Source organism: Gorilla gorilla, chromosome 14, assembly GCF_029281585.2.
Source record: "Gorilla gorilla gorilla isolate KB3781 chromosome 14, NHGRI_mGorGor1-v2.1_pri, whole genome shotgun sequence".
NCBI classification, from domain to species: domain Eukaryota; kingdom Metazoa; phylum Chordata; class Mammalia; order Primates; family Hominidae; genus Gorilla; species Gorilla gorilla.
Window position 1 is genome coordinate 114,651,705 of NC_073238.2, and position 23,004 is coordinate 114,674,708.

General features: G+C 49.7%; 1 long non-coding RNA gene across 1 annotated transcript; it reads right to left on the reverse strand.

Moving 5' to 3' along the window:
- Nucleotides 1-4,766: 4,766 nt before the first annotated feature.
- LOC115930436 (uncharacterized) lies at nucleotides 4,767-18,359 on the reverse strand. The gene is made up of 3 exons (XR_008670931.2): nucleotides 18,270-18,359; nucleotides 5,622-5,774; nucleotides 4,767-5,410 (listed from the first exon to the last, which is right to left on the reverse strand). It is a non-coding gene; the product is annotated as an uncharacterized lncRNA (long non-coding RNA).
- Nucleotides 18,360-23,004: the final 4,645 nt, after the last annotated feature.

Consider the following 23,004-nt stretch of genomic DNA (forward strand, 5'->3'; position numbering starts at 1 on the left):
GTGGACATATGGGACATGTATATAACTGCCAAAACCCAGAGAAAGTACAACACCGAGAGTCAGCCTGAATGTAAACCGCGCTCTGTGGGTGACAGCGACGTGTCGGCGCAGCTTCACCAGTTGTAACAAATGCCCCACTCTGGTGGGGGATGTTGATAGTAGGAGGGGCTTGGGGCCAAGCAGGGAAGTATATGGGAATTCTCTGTACCTTCTGCTTCACTTTGCTGTGAACCTAAAACTGCTCTCCATAAATAAAGTCTATTTTTTAAATGATTAATTTTAAGCGAGAGAAAGGTCTCTAGACAGTGCTAAATATCCCTGGGGGAAAGGGAGCAAATTATTTTTTGCCCTGGTATAGACATTATTCTGCTCTCGACAACCACATTTTTTAAACTGTGGTAAAATACACCCCACATAAGCTTACCATGTTGACCGTTTCAGGTGTACATTTCCGTGGCATCAAGCACATTCACAATGTTGTAGGGCCATCACCACCATTCATCCCTAGAACTTTTTTGTCACCCCAAACTGAAACTCTGAGTCCATTAAACAATCATTTCCCACTCACCGCATTCCTCAGACCCTGGAAACTCCATTCTACTTTCTGTTTCCATGAAGTCGTCTACTCTAGGTACCTCATGTAAGTGGAATCATACAGTATTTATCCATTTTATTGTGACTGGCTTATTTCACTTAGCATAATGGCCCCAGGGTTCACCCGTGTTGCAGCATGTGTCAGAACCAGAATCCTTTCTAAGGCTGAATAGTAATGCTCCGTTGCATGTGGATAGACCTCATTTTGCTTCTCCGTTCATCCACTGATGGACACGTGGGTTGCTTCCGTCCTTGGCTGTTGTGAATAGTGCCGCAACGAACATGAGTATGCAACTATCTGTTGGAGGCTCAGCTTTCTTTTTTTTGAGACAGGGTCTCATTCTGTCACCCAGGCTGAAGTCCAGTGGTGCGATGACAGTTTACTGCAGCCTTGACCTCCCAGGCTCAAGCAATCCTCCCACCTCAGCCTCACGTGTAGCTGGGACTACAGACGCACACCACCATGCCCACCTTTTTTTTTTTTTTTTTTTTTTGAGACAGAGTCTCACCCTGTCACCCAGGCTGGAGTACAGTGGCGCAACCTCGGCTCACTGCAGCCTCCACCTCCCGGGTTCACGTCATTCTCCTGCCTCAGCCTCCCTAGTAGCTGGGACTGCAGGCACCCGCCACCACGCCCGGCTAAATTTTTTGTATTTTTAGTAGAGACGGGGTTTCACCATGTTAGCCAGGATGGTCTCCATTTCCTGACCTCGTGATCTGCCCGCCTCGGCCTGCCAAAGTGCTGGGATTCCAGGCATGAGCCACTGCGCCCGGCCCCCAGCTAATTTTTTTTAAGTAGAGACGGGGTCTCGCCATGTTGCCAGGCTGGTCTTGAACTCCTAGACTCAAGCAATCCTCCCACCTCGGCCTCCCAAAGTGCTAGGATTACAGGCATAAGCCACCGCCCCCAGCTTGGAGTCCTAGCTTTCATGTCTTGTGAGTATGTACCCAGAAGTGGAATTGCTAAATACCTTGAAATGCGATCGTTTTTCCCATCACTTTTTACAACAGAACGTGTGAGGTCGGGGTGAATTACTTGCTAGGCTAGCGGCAGACAGAGGGCAGTTGCCCTGTGGCTGCTCAGCTCTGGGCCGCAGCAGCAGACAACTGAGGGCTTCCATCTGCCCTCTGCCGTGCTCTGCCTAGGGCAAATTACTAAATCTCCCGACCGACCATTCAGTTTCCCACTGTACACAAAGAGGACGATGAAAACAGCTGGTTTCTTGGAGGCAGGACATGTGGTGCTCAGAGCACAGCTCCTGCTCACAGTGAATGGTGCATCAGCACCAGCTCTCCTGAGTCCTAAAGCAGCCCTGGAACACTCCCAGGCCTGGCCACCTTCTCCTCAGGACAAGTGGTGCCACAGCAGACCCCGCGTGAAGCCAGCCCAGTGTCTAATCCTTCCTCCCCAGCTGCCCCATCCTGACCAAGTCTGCCCAGGAGAACACTCACCTCCCGCTGCCCTTGCAACTCGGCCTGGCCATGCCTCCCAATTCCAGCCAAGGAATCGAGAGAGAAAATGTGTAGGTGAGGCTGCTTTTCTTAAAACGATGTTTATTTCAGGGTTTGTTTGTTTGTTTGAGACTGAGTATCACTCTTTCGTCCAGGCTGGAGTGCAGTGGTGTGATCTCGGCTCACTGCAGCCTCCTCCTCCCAGATTCAAGTCATTCTCCCAACTCAGCCTCCTGAGTAGCTGGGACTACAGGAATGTGTCACTACAACCGGCTAATTTTTTTTTTTTCATATTTTTAGTACAGATGGGGTTTCACCATGTTGACCAGGCTGGTCTCAAACTTCTGGCCTTAAGTAATCCGCCCCACCTCCCAAAGTGCTGGGATTACAGGTGTGAGCCACTGCACCCTGCCTTTTATTTCAGTTTTTGAATAGGAAAGCATACATTTCAAACTCCCAAGTATGAAAGGAGGTACGTGCACAGTTGTCTCGTTTCCCACCCCCCATCCCTTCTACCTGTCTCCCTCCTCTTCCAGCTTCACTTAAAGGCAAATGTTTGCTTTTTTGTCTGCTTGTTTCCCTTGCAAATACAACCAAATTTGTGTGTGTCTATTTCCTTCCTTCTTTTCTTACCTATGAGGCTGCCTATCAGTACAGCTATATACTCTAGATCTCTACATGTTGTTCTTGTTCTTTATTACTTAATATTCTTGACTCTTGGAGATCACTCCATACCTGTATGCACAGTGCTCCTCATTTCTTTTTTACTGCATGGTATTTGGGGTTTTTTAGTTTTTAGAGACAGGGTCTCACTCTTCGCCCGTTCATAGTCCCACCGTGTTCCTCTGGCTGGTCTCGAAGAACTCCTGGGCTCAAGCAATCCTCCAGCCTCAGCCTCCCCAGGCACTGGGATTACAGGCATGAGCCACGCACCTGGCCTTGCTGCACAGTATCTGACTGTGCAGCTATATTATAGATGATGCAAACAGTCCTTTGTTGACGAATACTTGGGTTACTCCCAGTGTCTTACGATCATAAATAATGCCACAGTGAAGAATTTTGTGCATGAGCCAGTTTGTATTTATGCCTATCTGATACCACTGGGGATAGATTTCTAGAAGTGGGATTGCCAGGTTGAAGGGTGATGATAAAATATGACTGGACTATATGTTGCCAAATTCTCTGCCATGGAATTGTACCATTTGCCTTTGGGAAGCCTTTTGTTTTCCCTTTGCTCTTTTTCCATCTCCTTTCTTCCTGCCTTCCTGCCGGAAGTTGATGCTGGAAAGTACAGCAGCCATCTCACAACTATCAGGCTGCAAGCCACTCCCATGAATACCAGAGCTGGAAACCAGAAGAGCTCCCCAAGGCCTCGCCAGCCCACCGGCTCAGCCCTCCACTAACTGCCACTAAGCTTCTCGCCAGGGGAGGAATACAAACCCCTCACCCGTACAGCCCTGGTTATTCAGCTGCCTATTACGTACAGCCAAAGGCAATATAATAATTTAAATATTGAGTAAGTTTAATTGAATTAAACTTTTTTTTTTTTTTTGAGACAGAGTCTCGCTCTGTCGCCCAGGCTGGATACAGTGCAGTGGCGCAATCTCGGCTCACTGCAAGCTCTGCCTCCCAGGTTCACGCCATTCTCCTGCCTTAGCCTCCCGAGTAGCTGGGACTACAGGCGCCTGCCACCATACCCAGCTAATTTTTTGTATTTTTAGTAGAGACGGGGTTTCACCGTGTTAACCAGAATGGTCTCGATCTCCTGACCTCGTGATCCGCCAGTCTCGGCCTCCCAAAGTGCTGGGATTACAGGTGTGAGCCACCGTGCCCAGCAAATTAAACTTGTTAAACAGTGCTAACAATGTTTAAATTAGAGAATATTAATTGGAAAGCCTGTAGCTCATTAGTGAGTTGGTACTTCCTACTGCAAGCTGAGCTGTCCAGTATGGTAGCCACTAGCCACGTGTGACCGTTTAAATTCAAGTTAAATAAAATTTAAAATCCAGTGCCTCAGTGGCACTAGCTACATTTCAAGAGTTCAGTGGGCGAGGATTCTTGTGGTTGCCATATTGGACAGTGCTTTATAGAACATCATCATGACGGCAGAAGGTTCTGCATTGCTGATATACAATTCAAGGTAGTACTGAGGGGTCACTAACTATTAATATTTAAGAGGCCAGGCACGGTGTCTAATGCCTGTAATCCCAGAAATTTTGGGGGCTGAGGCGGGGGGATCACTTGAGTCCAGGAGGGAAAAAGAAAAGAAAAAAAAAAACATTAAAAAAAATCTCCATCTTGCTGGGCGCGATGGCTCACACCTGTAATCCCAGCACTTTGGGAGGCCGAGGTGGGCGGATCACAAGGTCAGGAGATCAAGACCTTCGTGGCTAACATGGTGAAACCCTATCTCTACTAAACATACAAAAAATTAGCCGGGCACAGTGGCGGGCGCCTGTAGTCCCAGCCACTCAGGAGGCTGAGGCAGGAGAATGGCATGAGCCCGGGAGGCGGAGATTGCAGTGAACCAAGATCATGCCACTGCACTCCAGCCTGGGTGACAGAGCGGGACTCTGTCTCAAAAAAAAAAAAAAAAAAAAATCTCCATCTTGATGACCTCCTGTGTCTTCTGAAGTAACTCTTTGTGATATTAGGCTTATCTATCAATTGGTAAATCCAAGATGTGATCCACCTCAGCTTCTTCCTTTTTTTTTTTTTTTTTTTTTTTTTTGAGATGGAGTTTCACTCTTGTTGTCCAGGCTGGAGTACAATGGTGTGATTTCTGCTCACTGCAACCCTGCCTCCCAGGTTCAAGTGATTCTCCAGCCTCAGCCTCCCAAGTAGCTGGAATTACAGGTGCCCACCACCATGCCCAGCTAATTTTTGTATTTTTAGTAGAGACGGGGTTTCGCCATGTTGGCCAGGCTTGTCTCGAAGTCCTGACCTCAGGTGATCCGCTCTCCTCGGCTTCCCAAAGTGCTGGAATTACAGGCATGAGCCACCGCGCCAGGCCAGCTTCTTCCATTATTAAAATAAAAATAAATTCCCTGCAACTTGTTCTATCCTCATGAAGGGCATCTGCACTGCAAAACCCAGCCCCACCAGCATTTCTCTCAAAGGTGTGGCTGTAACACAGTGCAAGTGCATCTTTCAGAAACAGAACTTATAGGCCAAGAATATACATATATGTGTAGACAAAACCAGGAAACACAATCCCCAGAAAGAATAAGCAGTGTACTATAAAGAAGAGATGACTCCATCAATAAGGCAGAAACCAGCTTGGGACTATGAAAATCACCAGAGGACATTTCCGGGTGGAGAGCTCACAGCGGTTGAGAGAAGGCTTCCCATCTCCACTTCAGTTCTGCAGAGAAAGGCAAGAACTGAGATGCAGAAAGCAAGGAGGACGTTAGCAAGTTTCTGAAGCTTTGGGGGTTTTCACACAGTGAGGATGCCCATATTGTGTGATGAGATAAAGTGAAATCATCTGTCAGCCTGTCTGTTCGCATAGTTATGCTATTCATAGAAAATGTACCTCTTTCCCCATATAAAACACCATATGCCTCTTTTCTTACCTAATTAGGTGCAGAGTATGTGGGTATCCTAGGGACCCATAACGTTTTCCCAGGTCTACGGCATGTAGTAGGAGGAAGCCATGCCGGTGACTCAAGTGGCCGTTTTGGGTCCTTCTGTAGAACATTCTTCAGAGATGTCAGAGCAATTGGAAACTATATTAATGAATAAATAAAAAATGAGTTTTGACTCCTGCCATCTACAGCACCATGAGAAAGGAAAGGAACAAAGATATCAACATTTTTTTGGACTCCAAAGACACCATTGCACACCTCTTCCTGCCTCCACCTGCTTACAGAGCCCGAGTTCCATGATCCACCCTTGTAATCACTACCTCACAACCACCCGTAACGCCCTTGCTGCCCCCTCCCTCGACAACCCTGTGTAACTCAGCCATCACCCACTCCGTGTCTGCACCTGAACACTGGTGGGAAAAACAACCTGTGGCTGCAAGGGGCTGCGGGAGGGAGAATTGATGCTATTGTCTAAGGAAGACAGAGTTTTGGTTTGGGAAGATGGACAAGTTCTGGAGCTGGATGGTGGTGGTGGTGATGGTGGCACAAAAATGAGAATGTACTTGATGCCACTGAACTGTATGTTTGAAAATGGTTCAGGGCCAGTCACGGTGGCTCACACCTGTAATCCCAGCACTTTGGGAGGCCGAGGCAGGTGGATCAGCTGAGGTCGGGAGTTCGAGACCAGCCTGGCCAACATAGTGAAACCTGTCTGTACAAAAAAATACAAAAATTAGCCGAGTGTGGTGGCACACCCCTGTTATCTCAGCTACTCAGGAGGCTGAGGCAGGAGAATCTCTTGAAACCAGGAGGCAGAGGTTGCAGTGAGCCAAGATCAAGCCACTGCCCTCCAACCTCTGGGTGACAGGGCGAGACTCCGTCTCAAGAAAAAAAAACAAGGTAAATTTTATGTTATGTATATTTCACCACAATTTGTAAACAGTTTTTAAAAAGACACTTGCTGGGCGCGGTGGCTCATGCCTGTAATCCCAGCACTTTGGGAGGCCAAGGCCAGTGGATCACGAAGTCAGGAGTTCGAAACCAGCCTGGCCAACATGGTGAAACCCCATCTCTACTAAAGATACAAAAACTTAGCTGGACATGGTGGCGCACACCTGTAATCCCAGCTACTTGGGAGGCTGGGGCAGGAGAATCGCTTGAACCCTGGAGGCGGAGGTTGAAGTGAGCTGAGATCATGCCATTGCACTCCAGCCTGGGCAACAGGGCAAGACTCCGTCTCAAAATAAACAAATAAAATAAAATAAAATAAAAATAAAAAAAAGACACTCAACATTGTTGGCTGGTCTCATTTTAAATTCTGGTATATAAATAAGAAGTGGACCATCGACCCTGGCCATCAATACTAACATATTTCCTCAGTTTTTTCACTTTCCCACTCTCCAGATGACTATTTTACCCTTTCTCCTGTCTCCCTCCTACACCCTTATCTCTTTCTTCCCCCAACCCTTCAGTGAGAACATTGGAGCAATCCCACAGAAGCCCCCTCATCTTCCCATCCACAAAGCTACAAGCCCACCCTTACCTCCAGCCTTGGTCTATCCCTCCCTCTTGCTATTCGGGATGAAATGTCCTGCTCTTATTAAAAAAAAAAAAACCAGCCCGTTGAGGCCGGGCACAGTGGCTCACACCTATAATCCCAACACTGTGGGAGGCCAAGGTGGAAGGATCACTTGAGCCTAGGAGTCTGAGCTATAGTGAGCTATGATTGTGCCACTGTGCTCCAGCTTGGGGAACAGAGCAAGACCCTGTCTCAAAAAAACAAAAAACAAAAAAACCCGGCCTTCAAGGTGGTGGGAGTAGGGGGTAGGGGGACAGCTGCTTACTAGTTACAGAGTATTTGGGTTTGGGGTGATGAAAAAATGTTGGAACTAGCACAATATGGTCGTACTATATTGTGAATGCAATTAATGCCACTATTGTGTACACTTAAAAAGAGTCAAAATGAAAATTTCATGTTATATATATTTTACCACACACACACAAAAAGTCTTTAACCCTAGCCCCTTGACTTGGGCTCTGATCCCACCGTGCTCAAGGACTTGATTCCCACGCGGTTCTCTTTTGCTCCAGCACTGTCAACCTCTTCATCTCTCTCTGCCTCCCCCTGCCCCTTGGAGGCCACTCGGACCAGGGCCAGCATACAAACACGCCCCACATCTCTTGCCTGTAAAAAACTCCTGCAACCTGCTTCCCCACAGTCTCCCACTTGGGCTCTGCCCCTTCCCAGCCCTCTGGGACAGTGTCCAGGTTTTACTGTCCCTGGCTTCACCCACCCACCCAATCAGCCTTCCACCCTCACCTGTCCACAAACCATGCATAGCAGTGTCATTGGAAAACTCTGTGGCCCCCATCAAGGAAGCTCTCAGCCTTCCAGATACATTTTTTACTTCCATGACCTCATCCTTCCCTAGTTTATCTCCTGCCTCACAGACAGCTCCTCTGGATCTTTCTCTGGTCCTTCCACTTCCTGCTAAAATGCCTCCAGGACACTCTGCTGGGCTTCTTCTCTTGTGGGCTCACACAATATCCCTAGGTAATGTGAGTTTAAATACTCATGGTTTTAAATATCAATAAAAACCAATATGCCCTAAAGCTTCCAGACCTACACCTCCAGCCCTCACCTCTTCCTGGTCTCCAGAATTTTATATCCTCCCATCTAACTGGCACCTCCACATAAATAAATAACTTTCTGTCCCAAATTGGCTCCTGCCCCTACTCATGGCATGGCTCCTGCCACCAGGTGCTGGAGTCAGGTCAGGGTCCTTTCCTTCATCCTTCTCCACCGCACCTCTCCCTGTGTATTCAGCAAGCGCTGCCACCTGCTCATCTAAAACATGGCCCAGACCTGTGCGCTGTTCTCAGTCCCCATTCCCCCATCATCTGGACCACTGCAATGGCTTGCTCCCAGGACATCCGGCCCCGAATTTCATCCCACACAACAGCCAGACCCCTCCTCCAAATATTAAATAACATTATTTTATGCCCCAGCTTAAACCCCTCTAGTGGCTTTCCCTGGCCCTAAAATAACATCTCAACTCACAATATGGTCACAGTCCAGCCTCCATCTCTCAGCCTCATCTTGAACCACACTCCTGTTCCCTGTGGTCTGGCCACATGGGCCATCCCTCTGGCCCCCTTACTCAGTGGTTTTCAATCAGAGATGATTTTGCCTCACAGAGGGCATCTGGCAATGTCTGGAGAAATGTTTTCTCTTTTCTTTTCTTTTCTTTTCTTTTTTTTTTGAGACAGAATCTCATTCTGCCATCCAGGCTAGTGTGTAGTGGCGTGATCACAGCTCACTGCAGCCTCTACCTCCTGAGCTCAAGCCATCCTCCTGCCTCAGCCTCCCAAGGAGCTGAGACTATTTTTTTTTGTAGAGATGGGATCTTGTAATGTTGCCCAGGCTGGTCTCAAACTACCAGGCTGAAGCCATCCTCCCACCTCGGCTTCCCAAGGAATTACAGGCATGAGCCACCATGCCCAGCCTGGAGACATTTTTGACTGTCACAGTTTGGAAGGGAGGAAGCTGTTGCTAGCATGTAGTCACTAGGGGCCAGGGATACTGCTAAACATCCTATAAGGCAGAGGAAAGCCCCCCCTTAAAGTGTTAGGTCGGTCTAACATCGATGTAACATATTATTATTATTATTACTATGATCATTTTTCTAAAAATCCCACCCAAGGCTTTACTCAGAAATATGATATGCCTTTTAATATAGATGAAAGGAATTAGAGAAGTTTGAAACTTATTTTTTACCTACACGTTTCAGAGAAGAGAAGATAGGAGTGTGGCTGAGGGCTGGGTCCTGGCCCTGGGCAGAGCCAGCCACACATCTGTTTCTGCAGCATGTCAGGGAAGAACAGACCTTTGCCTAGGCAACATAGTGAGACATCGTCTTTACAAAAACAATTTTAAAAATTAGACACGGTGGTGTGCACCTGTGGTCCCAGCTACTTGGGAGGCTGAGGCAGGAGGACCGCTTGAGCCCGGGAGGTCAAGGCTACAGTGAGCCATGAGCACGCCACTGCACTTCAGCCTGGGAGACAGAGCAAGACTTTGGCTCAAAAACAAAAACAAAAAAAAGTAAAAAAGGCAGAGCCAGAGGCAGGGTCCATCCCCAAAAGGAAATGCCAACAAAATAGCCTGTCCTCACTCATTGAATGGAAAAAATGATTTCCTTTCACTGTTTAGTCTAATAAGCAGGAATCTGGAAACCCTGGCTCCATCCTCCGCATTGTGATGTTGGGAAAAATTCTGCAGGACTTTCAAGCCATCAAAAGCCAAGAACAAAAAATCCCAGAGAGGCAAAATTGGGGTGAGCTGTCACTAAGAATTTATTTAATTTGTGGCTATTTCAAGGTATGACATTCCATATTTTCTTAGCCTCATCCCAGCTTTCCTTTCTTTCCTCCCAATTATAAAACTAAGCAGAAGAATGATACTCTCCTAGAAACAACAATTAAAGGGATTCTGAATGAACCGAGCAACTTTCACAGAAAAAGCACTGTCCTAACTATTGTGTGGTCCCCGAAGAAATGAGGTAGGAGGCCCATGTCTTGCCTGAGAAGTCAGCCCCTCTCACCTCCATGGGCTTTCACGCCCCTTACATGTATTGATTCATTATCCACACAGTGGAATATTACTCAGCCATAACAAGGAATGAAGTTCTGATGCATACGACAGCATGGATGAACCTTGAGGACATTATGCTGAGTGAAATAAGCCAGACACAAAGGAACAAACACTATATAATCCCACTTAGATGAGATCCCTAGAGTAGTCACATTCAGAGAGACAGAAAGTTGAATGGAGATTGCCAGGGGCTAGGGGAGAAGAAACGAGGAACTATCGTTTCATGGGTAAAAAGATTCTGTTTGGGAAGAAGAAAACGTTGTGGAGACAGATGATGTGATGACTGCACAGGAATGTGAATGTACTCGACACCAGTGAATTGTACACTTAAAAGTTTTACTCCTCGCAGGTGCCCCAGGAGAGCGTTCCCGTATAAAGGTCAAGGTCAACAATGGCTGAGCGCCAACACTCAAAGCAGCCTTTGGTGTATAAGGAGACCACACCCAGGGGAGGAAGGGCAGAGCTAGGGCTGGGAAGGACTGAATTTGGAACCCAGGGTGGAATCAAGCTGAAGAAGGCCAAAGCTTCTGCTATCTTCTGGTCAAGAACACGATTAAGAGCCCAGGAGAAAAAGAAAGAAGGCCCCAGTGTCTCAGCTCTGTGGGGTGAAGAAAGTGGAAGACAGAGTGGGTGAGAACTAGCCTGAGCTAGGGAAAGTGTTAGGAAAAAAGTAGAGTCCAGAGAGGACAAAAGAAATAAACTGTGGTGCAGTGGTGAGTGGGGGCTGAAAAGCTCCTGCTGGGGAGGGGAGGAGGCTGGGAGAGAAGAAAACAAGGCTGTGGGCTGTAGCAAGCGCTGCTGATGGCAGGAGGGGAGGAGGCTGGCTGTATGCTTGGCTGGCTACAGCCCAGATAACTTGAACTCAAAGGAGTCGTTTGAGTTTAATACTCCCCCAGGACTGTAGAAGAGGAAAAAAGGAAGGGAAAAAAAAGTCAAAAGTCTCCAGAGGCAGGAGCATTTTGTTTTAAAGGACTACCTCTTGGGCCTGTCCCTAATTTTCTGGGGTTTGTTCCTGGTTTAAAAGGAGAAGTTTTATGTCACCCGTGAGAGTCTGCATTTTTGTGGGATTCAAATATTCCTTAATTAGGTGTTGTCTCTTTACAGAAAGAAAAGACGCCTTTTATTTCCTTTTACTTTGCTATTTTAATTTACTCCCTTTCGTGTCTAATAACTAGGTAGGGGAATGTGAAACAGCTGCTGTAAAATATGACAAACCCTGCTCCCTGGGAACACTGAGAAGGAACTATCTCCCATCCCAGGGAAGAGCGCTGCCTCCCCCCCTAATCCCAGACCTGACAAACCCTGTACAGCACAGTGGTCCCTCTCCCTGCTCTTATGGTTGGGGAGTGGGGGGATGTTTGAATGAGAAGGACAGTCACTGGGTTGCTGGGAATCATACATCCACCTTCCCCAAGTGGCCTGTCTGTCCCTTTGCTTAGGCGCCACCGTTCCCAGGAGGGTTGAGACTACTTTATCCAAAACTCGGGAATTTGCCCCCATGAAACTCCGGAAAATCAGGGAAAAAGAAAAAAAATCAGAAAAAAAAAAGCAGCAGAAGTGGCCAGGAAATGTTTGACCTTGGTCTGCTGGGTACTGACTGGTGTTCTTATTGTGTTCTCGGTTTGAGAAAAATGACAGAAAAGGGAAAGGGGGTGGATGTCGCTTTTCTACTGCCACAAATGTAAGGGTGGGCATACACCCTATCTAGTTCGGGGTCAACCCTTCAGCAAAGGGTCAGTAGTTGTCCGTGAATTGCAGAAGCTTCCCAAGGGATCTGGAGCACAAATTTGCAGGGCAGCCCAGGGCACCGGTTTCCGTCTCCTGAGCTGTGTATGATGCTTATGCGCTCATTTTGCTGGCAAAAGAGCCTGTCATAAAATGTAATACTGACTATAAAACAAATCAGTGCTTTGAAACGACTTGCTTCAGATGTTTTCATAAATCCCTAATGGCTCAGGCACTGCCTGCTATTGATAATATCAATGTGTTAATAGTTCCTCTGAAGCAGGAGCACTGGGTAGGTCTGAACACACACACACACACACACACACACACACACACACACACACAAAGATGGGACGGCCATGAAACTGGAAGACAATGGTTTGGCTCTCCCTTGAATTCTAGCTGCACTTTGCTGACCTCGGAAAGCCACAGCCAAGTGAGAAAGCTGATAGTCTAAATCCATGGCTGGAGCTCCCCTTTAAAGTGTTTTAAATTGGTTCATAAAAAGTATATTATATAGGTACACATGTACATATAAAAGCATGTAAGCACACCAGTGTTCACAGCACCACTACTCACAGTAGCCAAAAGGTGGAAACAACCTGTGTCCATCAACAACAGGAGGAATCTACAAAATGTGGTCTATCCACACAGTGGACTACTACTCAGCCATAACAAAGAATGAAGTTCTAATGCATGCTACAGCAGGGATGAACCTTGAGGACATTACGCTGAGTGAAATAAGCCAGGCACAGAAGGACAAGTACTGAATGATCCCACTTAGATGAGATCCCTAGAGTCGTCACACTCAGAGACACAAAAAGTTGAATGGAGATTGCCAGAAGCTAGGGGAGAAGAAATGAGGAACTATTGTTTCATATACAAAGATTCAGTTTGGGAAGACTGAAACATTCTAGAGACGAATGGTGTGATGACTGCATGGGAATGGGAATGTACTCGATACCACTGAATTGTATGCTTAAAAATAGTTGAAGCCAGGTATGGTGGCTCACACCTGCAGTCCCAGCTACTCAGGAGGCTGAGGCAGGAGGATCACTTGAGCCTAGGAGTTGGAGGCCAGCCTGGGCAACACAGTGAGACCCCATCTCTTAAAAATGATTGAAATGGTAAATTTTATGTTATATACATTTTACCACATTTTTTTTCTTTTTTGAGACAGAGTCTCACTCTGTTGCCCAGGCTGGAATGCAGTGGCACAATCTCAGCTCACTGCAACCTGCACCTCCTGGGTTCAAGCGATTCTTGTGCCTCAGCCTCCCAAGTAGCTGGGACTACAGGCGCAGACCACCACGCCCGGCTAATTTTTTGTATTTTTAGTAGAGACTGGTTTTCACCGTGTTGGCCAAGCTGGTCTCAAACTCCTGGCTTCAAGTGATCTGCCTGCCTCGGCCTCCAAATGTGCTGGGATTACAGGTGTAAGCCACCATGCCTGGCCTTACCACAGTTTTTTTTTTAAATGATGGGGAAAACATGCGAGCAATGGATATTAGGCTTCTCTACAACTTCCTGTGTCCTCTTCTACTGTGCCCCAAAATAGGGCCCACAGCTCTGCTTCTAGGGCCTCAGAGCACCCAGCTCCCAGGGAGGCTGTTACTCAGCTGAGCCTAAGAAGTTTTGTGTCTGCCGTTCCACAGACAGTCATGGGGCCAAGGAAACCTTCCTATTAAAACTTCATTCCAATCTCAAAAGAAACTTAAGGGCCAAGCAGGATATTATACTTTTCATTATGCAATTTCTCTGCTTTTTTTTTTTTTTTTAAATCAAATCTAGTTCTGTCACCCAGGCTGGAGGGCAGTGGCACAATCTTGGCTCACAGCAGTCTCTGCTTCTTGAGTTCAAATGATTCTCGTGCCTCAGCCTCCCAAGTAGCTGGGACTACAGGCTTGCGCCACCACACCCAGCTAATTTTTTTGTATTTTTAGCAGAGATGCGGTTTCGCCATGTTGCCCAGGCTGGTCTTGAAATTCTGACAAAAAGCGATCTGCCGGCCTTGGCCTCCCAAAGTGCTGGGATTACAGGCATAAGCCACCACACCCAGCTTCTGCTTCCTTCTTAACTGGCATCACTCCAATTGGAGGAGCCGGAGAAAAATAAATACTCCAATCTTGCCAGGGGCCAAAGACACTAAAGTTATTGGAAGACACATTCCTGTCTCTGGACCACTCCAGCCCTCTGCTTTACGGAGTGGATATAAAGGATCTGGGTGTTGAAGGCTAGAAATAGCAGGAGGAGTGGCCAAGGAGGGGTGGCGCTGGCTAACGGGCAGTGGTTCTCCTGGACTTGCCTCTGTGTCTCTAGGTGTTCTTTCTCCCTGAGAAGAGACGCCTGGAATCACCTCATGATTCTGTCCCTCGCGGGTATGAACAGGGAACCAGCAGTGCTGCCGGTTGTGAGAACACAGAGTGGTGGCCCAGCAGCGGCCAGGACTCACCCAGAAGTTTCTGTCAGGAACACAACAGACTCTTGCCCTAGGCCACAGTTTGTTCTAATGCGAGCTCTTTTGGGTCAGTTTACTTAAGAAATGACCAGAGCAGTCAAACCTTTGCCCTCGCCCCTTAAAGGGGACAAGCATTGGCATAGTTCCTCCCATTCCAAGGCTCCCCTGGGCCCTCCCTGAAATGTCCCATGCATGTCATTATCCGAAATCAGCCTGCTACAAACTCCAGGCTCCCGCTGCATGGGTGTTTATGTGAGTGCCAAACATTCTTCTTTGCGCCAGGTCAGGAGGATGAAACTCATGACTGGTGACAAGACAAGCCCTCCCAGAGAGAGGAGGACAGTCTGTGGGCATGATCCTGTTAGTTTTCAGACTGATGAGTCCAGTGGCAAGGACCCTGGAAGGGTCCCATACGCCCTGCATGGGGAGTTCTCCTGAAAGGGCACAAAGAACACAGCACGGGGCTCCCACTGATCCAAGGAGGACCTCAGGTGGGACTGCCAAGGAGCCTGCAGCCCAATAAAGGCAGAATCAGAACAGAGCCTGATTAATAAACAGAACCTAGTCAGATAACGACTTAAAAGCTATTAGGACTTGGATTGGGAAGAAAGACGCATAATATGAATATCACTAAGAAAACTTCGCAGTCAGTATCCAGATTTCCTAAATCAACCACTTCAACAAATTCTCTGCCAGCTCATAAAATGTCTCCTGACGTGCCTTCCTTTCTCTAAACGATGCTATTTTATTAAATGGGTAGGAGGTGGGAGAGAGGGGAGGAGTAGAGAGACAAGTCATGGGTGAATATTTCAATTTTATTTTCATTGTAGCTTTTCTCAGTCTTGCTTCCTTCAACACTGTCCTAAATTTGGCTAGGTCTGATAATTTCCAAGGTGGGATTTAGACATGCTATAATTGTGTGTGTGTGTGTGTGTGTGCACCTGTCTGATCAATATATATTTAACATGCACAAGTATTCTGTACACTGGAGCAGAAATGTGCACAACAGACTCAAAGGAGTATTTGTGTTTATCATGTTAGGCTCCCAGGTATTTTTAAGAAAATCATATTTGGCTTTATGCTTTAAGATTTCCTTTTCCTGGTAATTCTTCCTGAAGCCTGACCATTGTAACTTCTTCAGCACAGACTCACTGGGGATGGGGGAACAGGAGTACGCAAAGTTACAAACCACTTTTTATATTTTAAAAGGTGCTTCTCCCAGATTGTTGACCGGCTGGTTGATAGTCCTTACCGGATCTATTTCCTGTTTTTCAGGCTGACCCAGACTCTCAGACCATGGCGGGGTGAGCAGCAGCTGGGCAGCTCAGGGAGCTCTGCCATGCTGGGGAGGGGGGCTGAAGGGAAACCGTTTTTTTTTAGACTGAGTCTTGCCCTATCGCCCAGGCTGGAGTGCAGTGGCACCATCTCCGCTCACTGCAACCTCCGCCTCCCTGGCTCAAACGATTCTTCTGCCTCAGCCTCCCAAGTAGCTGGAATGACAGGCGCACACCACCAGGCCCAGCTAATTTTTGTATAGTTTGTACAGATGGGGTTTCACCATGTTGCCCAAGCTGGTGCTGACCTCAAGCGATCCTCCCGCCTCAGCTTCCCAAAGGGCTGGGATTACAGGCGTGAGCCACCGCGCGAGGCCAAGAAAGCCTATTTTCAAACAGGATCCTAGCTGCTCCTGCCTCTCTCATCCTTGTGTCCTGCAAGCAAAGTATACCTAGGACCCTGGGGTAGAGGCCAAATGACCTGGGAGTCAACTTTGCAGAAAAGGAGGCTAGGGAGAGGAACAGAATGGGTGTCTGATGGTGAGACCTGAGGAAAGGTGGAAGCAAGAAGACTGGGGGAGTGAGACAGCTGCAGGCTTAGGGCACCCTCCTGAGAGCCCAAAGCACTGTGGCGGTGTTGGCTCCCCAGACTGGGGGCCTCAGGAGAGCTCGCGACAGGCTCCCCAGCAAGCTAAGCTCCCACTCCCAGGAGTAAAACCGCCCTCGCGCACGTGTACGCCCAGACACAGCCATAGCCAGCGGCCTCCAGGTCTGGGGCTGTCCAGAGAGGCCTGGGGGCCACACCCCAGCCCTCTGCCTCCCCACCCCCGCTCCAGGACGGACCCTGTCCCACCACAGGGCCACAGAACCCTCTTCGGTCCCACCAGAGAACAAACACTCCAGACACTGATTCGATCTGTACTGAAACCACTGGTTAGAAAATCCACAAGGCAACCACCGCCTTCACACATTCCCTGCCTGCAAGTATTAACCCCGATCAGCCAGGCCCGGCCGTCAGAACCAAGGTAGAAATTCAGGACCCGGTCCTCAAAAGCTCACAGCCCCAGGGAGTCTAAGAGACTGACCTCAAGGATCCCCAGGAGCCACTGTTTCTTCTGGAAGCCCTCTGGAGGAGCGTTTTTCCCCACGGCCTTTCCTCACCTCACAGTTGTTCACACTCGCCTGCTCCTGAGGGAACCCAGGCCGGGTCATCAATGACCCCTCGCCTCCCCGCCCTCCTCCATTTCCTGAGCTGGGATAGCCCCAGAAGTTGAGCGTTTCCTATGCTGGAAGGACTTCCAGCTTGGAGCGGAAATCGGGGCCGGGGCAAGGACGCAGGGGCGTGTCGCCCACGTTTCTGGCCCGGCTAGCCGCAACTCCTTGGATGTAAACGAGATTTGGCCGGCGCTGCGGCGTGTGGGGAAAGATGATTACACTCGAAAGGAATCACGACTCCTTGCGGAGCCATTACTCGTGCCGCTCCGCACGCGCAGGTTCTGGCCCGGCTTTCAGCAACTCCTCCCTCCTCGCTAACCACTCGCTCGTAATTTGTGGGCCGCAGTGGAGCTGCGCCCGGGGCTGCAGCCCCCCAATTAAAGCACTTTTGCAGCTCGGACACCCAGCGAGCTGCCTCCGCGCACACCAGGCCGGCACCTCCTGCTCCCACTCCCCTCTCTCCGCCCAGCCCTGGGCAGCTGAAATGGATGTGATTTCACGCACTTCATGCGCGCGCACACACACATGCACACATGGACATACACTTGCACACACGCACAACGCGCATTCCCCCTCCAATGCCGCCCGCACACGTGCGCGAGCCTGGATGTTTCCCTTTTGTGCTCGTTTTGCAGGCCCAGAGCTCCTGCTCCTGGTTTTCTCCTTTCTCTCCTTCATCGCCTCTTCCTTCGCCACTTTCCTTCGGGACCCCCCGGGCTGGCTCCTGCCCCTCTGCCCCGGTGGCGCTCTCGCCTATTCCTCCCGGGAGGAGCCGGGGCCGCAGAGGTGCGCCCTGCACGCCCAGCGAGGGCCGAGTTCTGGGACGGCTGGGACCAAAGGGCTGGCCTCCGGCCTGCGCCCTGTTTGTTTTCCTTTCGCCCCCTGAATACTAGATTGAGACGTAAAGATTACCCGGGCCGAATAATGCCGGGAGTCAACACTCGAGCAAACAAAAGTGCTTGCACAACTAGTCAACCCCGCTGGGACCCGGGCCGCGGGCTGGGGGAGAGAACGCGCTCCTCGCTGCTAATTACAAATAAATGATGATGTGCTCACTAAGTAATTGATTTAATGAAGTTCCTATGAAACTATTAAACCCGGGTGGAGGTCAGGCTGGAGGCGCCCCAGAGCGCCCATTGTGGGCTGTTTAACTCCACCAGGCTCCTCGGAAAGACATCGGGGCTAATAGGTGAAGTCACAGCTGCTCGCGCTGACTTCTCGGAGCGCCCGGCTGGCCGCGGGCACCCTCGCGCCCTCTTCTTGTAGCGCCCTTGTGCCCCGCCGCCCGCGCCCCGCGCCGGCCAGCTTACCCACGCCACTCCCAGCCCTGTCGCCAGCTCCCGAGGGCCTCTCCAAAGGGATCCCGGATCTCGTTAAGAGCGGGAAGTTGAGCACTGAACTTGTGCTCACCGCCAGCAGTCGGCGGCGTGCACCGCCGCCCACCCCTCCCTCCTCACTCCACCCCCGCCACTTCGTGCAGGAACTCCAACCAGTGTGCCACGCAGGGTGCTCGCGAGCTCTTGGCAAGGTGCCTGGATCCCGAGCGTGTGCCCAGTGCACTGGCTGCGGCTGGGCTGGGGGGGGGTTGAATTGCGCGTGAGTGTGTGTGTGTGGGGGGGGGATGGTAGGGAGGTGGGTGTATGCGTACGCGAGAGAGTGCGTTCCGGGCCAAAAGGCCATCTTTCTGCATCCGTTATCCCGGCCTGGGCCCTGTTCATGCAAAAAAGTAGAGGAGGTAGGGACAGCAGAGAAGAGGAATGAGGAAAGATGTGCAAAACAGATCACTCAGGTAGGCGGTTGGGCCTGGGAACTCCAGTCCTAGGCTGTGCGGGAGTGGGCTGCTCTGGCACGGCCCTCTCTCGCTGCCCCACCGCCCACCTCTGCCCGCGTCCTGACCCGGCCAGGCGTTCCTTGGCCCCAGAGCGACGCCTCCAGCTGCCAATGGGGCGTAGGGCCCCAGGCCCGCATCTCAGGGCTGTCTGAATGCGAGCTCTCCGGCCACCCATTGCGCTCAGATTCCAGTCTCTGCAGGAAGGGTAGGGACTAGTTCTCCTGAAACATGGCTCTTGGTGGAAACATGACCCGCCCCTTATCCAAAAGGCCAGAGGGAGCCCTGAATGGACACATTTTAAGATGGAGAATCAGACATTGCAAATGGATCAAAAACTAAGGGTGCTAACCACACACACACACACACACACACACACACACACACACGGGGGGTGGGGGTGGGGAGGGCATTTTACTGCATCTCCCCCCACCTACAAGGGGTCGTGTGGTAAAAGAGAAGACCCACATCCAGGTGAAACGCCACATAGGGAGACGGGGGCGCCTGTTGGGCTTCTGGCTGCAGAAATCAATCTGCCGGGATGCCCTGCCCCCTCTGCCCAGCCAAATCTTGTCTCTCTTCATCAAGAACTGATAGTTAACAGAGTTTCTCAGAGCATGCATTTCATTTATGCCACAGTCAGTTGGCAGTGAGCTTCGTTCCTTTTTTTATGTTAGGAATTTTCAACTGCTGAAACCAATTTCCATTTGACTTTGAATCAAACACTTGCAATGGGGGGCAGGGGAAAGGGACATTTTGGCGTGGTTGTTGGTGACTTTAAAGAGAACTCCACTCCCGCCTGGATCTTTGGTCTCAAAGAGGGTCTCAACCTCTGACTTCGGGGAATATTGACAAAAATCAGTTTGAGTCTTGCTTGAGGTCTCAGTTTCACCATCTGTAAAATTGGATCTGGAGATCCTTGGCTGAGGTCCTTTGGGCTTTATTTGTTTGTGATCTGTGAAGGGGACCGTAGGGGGAGGTGGAAGTCAGTCAAGACGCCTGTTTGCACCAAGCTTTTGTCTTTCTTTGTAGAAGCGAGTCCCTTTGTAAAATAACGCCCCGCCAGCCTGCCTAATGGATTTGTGCAGAGCTAGAGTTTTCATTTTCCCCACGCAGGAACGACGAAAGAGAGGGGGTCTTCCAACCCAGCGAGTCCCGCGTGGCCCCGGTTTGCCAGCGGCGCTCTCCAAAATGTGCCAAAAGCTGTGCTTGGGGCACTCTCTCGACCCCGCCCCGGGCAGCTGTTCCCATTTTGTTCCCGCCTCCCCTCCCCTCACCCCAGTCCCTCGTATTCCTTTAACGCCTGCTGCTGACTGCATCCCTGCTGCCCTTAATGTAGGATGGGCACTTCTCTTCAGCCTCCAAATGAGAAGTGACATTTGCACTCGGCTCAGCCAACGCGTGAGCAGAGCGCGGGGGCACAGGCCCATTGACCGAGCGCGGCCGAGGGGCCGGCCGGCTCGGCAGCATCCGAAGCTGCCTTAATTAATACCATCTTAAATAGTCCAGCAGCCACCGAAGACAAAGTTGAAGAAAGACTTTAAGGCTGAGTGCCCCTCGACAAGCTCTTTTTCCCGTGTCATTCAATATTTAATGCGCCCGCTTGTAATGCTACTACTGGTGTTCCTTTCTCAGCAAGGACATTATTTTTTCACGGTGCGCATAGCCAGGGAAAGCCCTTTAGGCAAAGAAAATCAAAATGTTTGTTGTTTTGGATGACTTATAACTCTTGTTTAACACAAGCACTTTCAGGAAAGTATAACAGGCGCAGCCTCCAAAGCAAACAACACAATCCTTGTGACAGAGTCGGACACAAAAAGCACATTGTCTTGCGGACTACCCCTTTTCTCTGGTGCTAGATGGGGGCCTGTCTCCGAATGAACACCACGATGCCATTTCACTTTTGAACTATTGTTTTTGAGTTATGCCATGTGGTCAAAAGGAGCGAGAAGGGGGTTGTTTCCAGGCTCATAAGACAAACGAGTTGCCTTTTCAATGAAATCCCCCCGCGATCCTTGAAAACGGAGTTTAAATGTCACCTCCGCCTTTCTAATGGGCACAGGGCTGGAGGCGACCCTTCAAAGCGCCTCGGTGATGAACGACCCTTATTAAATATGGCCCGAGCTGCTGGGAAAGTTCCGCGCCCGGCCGCGCGCCCTAGAGCGCCCCTCGCCGGTGGGCCCTGGAGGAGCCGGGCCTCCACTGCCACCGAGCGGAGTCCGGGCCCGCAGAGCCCCAGCCCGAACTGGCGAGGGGGTGCAGAGGGAAGAAGAGGGAAGCCTGGACGAGGGGGGGGGGCGTTGTAATACAACTTCTTATCTGCCGACCCCAACACGCCCGTGCGCCCCCAGCCCCAGAGCCTCTGCGTGAAAGGTTGGTGCGTTTCCCCCCTGACTCTTTTTGTCCGCAGCCGAGTGGCGTCTGCGAGTCTGAGCTGCAAAGTTACTGATTTGCAGGCTGCATGTTAAGGCAGCCCATGTAAGTAATTTCTCCGGGCACCCCAGCAAAGGAGAACAAATCGCTGACAAAGGCGAGCGCTTTCGATTCAGCGGCGTCGTTAAGGCAACCCCAAAGTATTCCTCCTATAATAAGTTCCACTTCAAAGGGTTTCTCATTCAGCGGTGACTGCTTCGCACTTTTATTAAGTCCGGGCTTTTTCACTCGGAGGAATCATCTGTTTGGTTATTTTTCATCGTGTTTATTTTTCACCATTCACACAGTACTTGTATTAAATAAACAAAGAACAATCGCTCTGCAAATAAAAGTACTTAGGTGGGGAGGGAAGGAAGAGGAGCTGGGGCTCTGGCGCCCCTGCCCCTCTCCCCCACCCTTCGAACATCACCCACTCCCCACCCCGACTCTCCTCCGCTCCTATCCTCCTTTCTTCATTCTTTCTCTCCCCTTTCTCTCAAGCTAGGAGGTTCTATAGAAGAATCTTAAACGCTGAATATATATATATATATATATATAATTTCTGATGAGGTGCAAGTGGACTGAAGTAACTTGGCATGAAAGTAAAAAGGTCACTGCAGCTGTGTCTCATCGACAGTCTCGAATCACAGTGGCCCCTCTGCCGGCGACTGCCCTGGCCCTGCCCACTGCCACAGCGATCCTGACGCTCCGCGCGGATGGACCATAGAAGCAGTAGTTTGAATTTCCAAAAGAAAAAAAACATGGCTTTGAACTTCTCCCTGCCTGATTAGGCACTTGCAGTGTATGTTAATGTGTGCTCGGGGAGTGCGTGGGTGTAGGGCTGAGTTTTTGTCTACAGAGGGGAAGTGTACTGGGGTCCCCAGGGCAGTTTCACCTAGGGTCTCCTGCCCGCCTGCCTGTGCCTCCAGACCTGGAAGGCTTCCGTGGCTGGGCGTCCTGTTTTGCTACACTGTGGGTGGACTGGCAGGCCAGGAGTGATGTGAGGGGATGAAAGTGCCATTAATAATAAGCGGCTGGGTTGTTTTGTTTGCCTTGTGATCAGCCTTCTTTTCTGCTGGCTTAAGGTGATCACTTGAGAAACCAGATGTCTCCCCTGCCCCCTCCCCAGGAGCTGGATTTCCTAACCCAACTGGGATTTAAAAATACTAGTGGCCAGCACCTCTTGTCCCATTTCATAGACAGCTAGAGAGATGATAGATGATAGATTACTGGGTGGGTAAAACCACAATGGTCTCCAAAACCTTCCCCAAAGTGGAAGAGATCACTTATGAGAGTGTAACATGTTTGCAGATAGTTGGGCCTCCTCTTTTCCTGTCCCCAGTGTTATGATGCTTGTGTGGCCATCTCCAACTCCTTAAGAGAATATAATTCCCACCCTCAAACTCTATGGAGTTTAGATTTTAGGACCATTAGCTTTACCAAGAGCATCCTGAATGGGGAAAATATATATACATAAATTTCAAATAATTGTGTGTTTGAAGATTCTCCTAGCCTGCAAAACAAAAGTAGATGATTTAAACAGTATTTGCAAGGGCCACGTTTTGCCTAGGGAAGATGAAGTCTTTGATGATAGCCAACTTAGTGTCAATAAGTGGCTTTCTTTGAGACATATTCAGATGGGAACGTCTTGCTTGCCAATTGCCATAGAAATCTTAACACACCATGAAGATTGTCCGAGCGCCAAGCCTTCCGTTCTGGACTAAATTACTTTGAAGTGGCGCAGTACGAGCAGTGGTCAATTTTAACTCTATAGACTGGACAGAGAACGCTGGGAGTGGGAGATT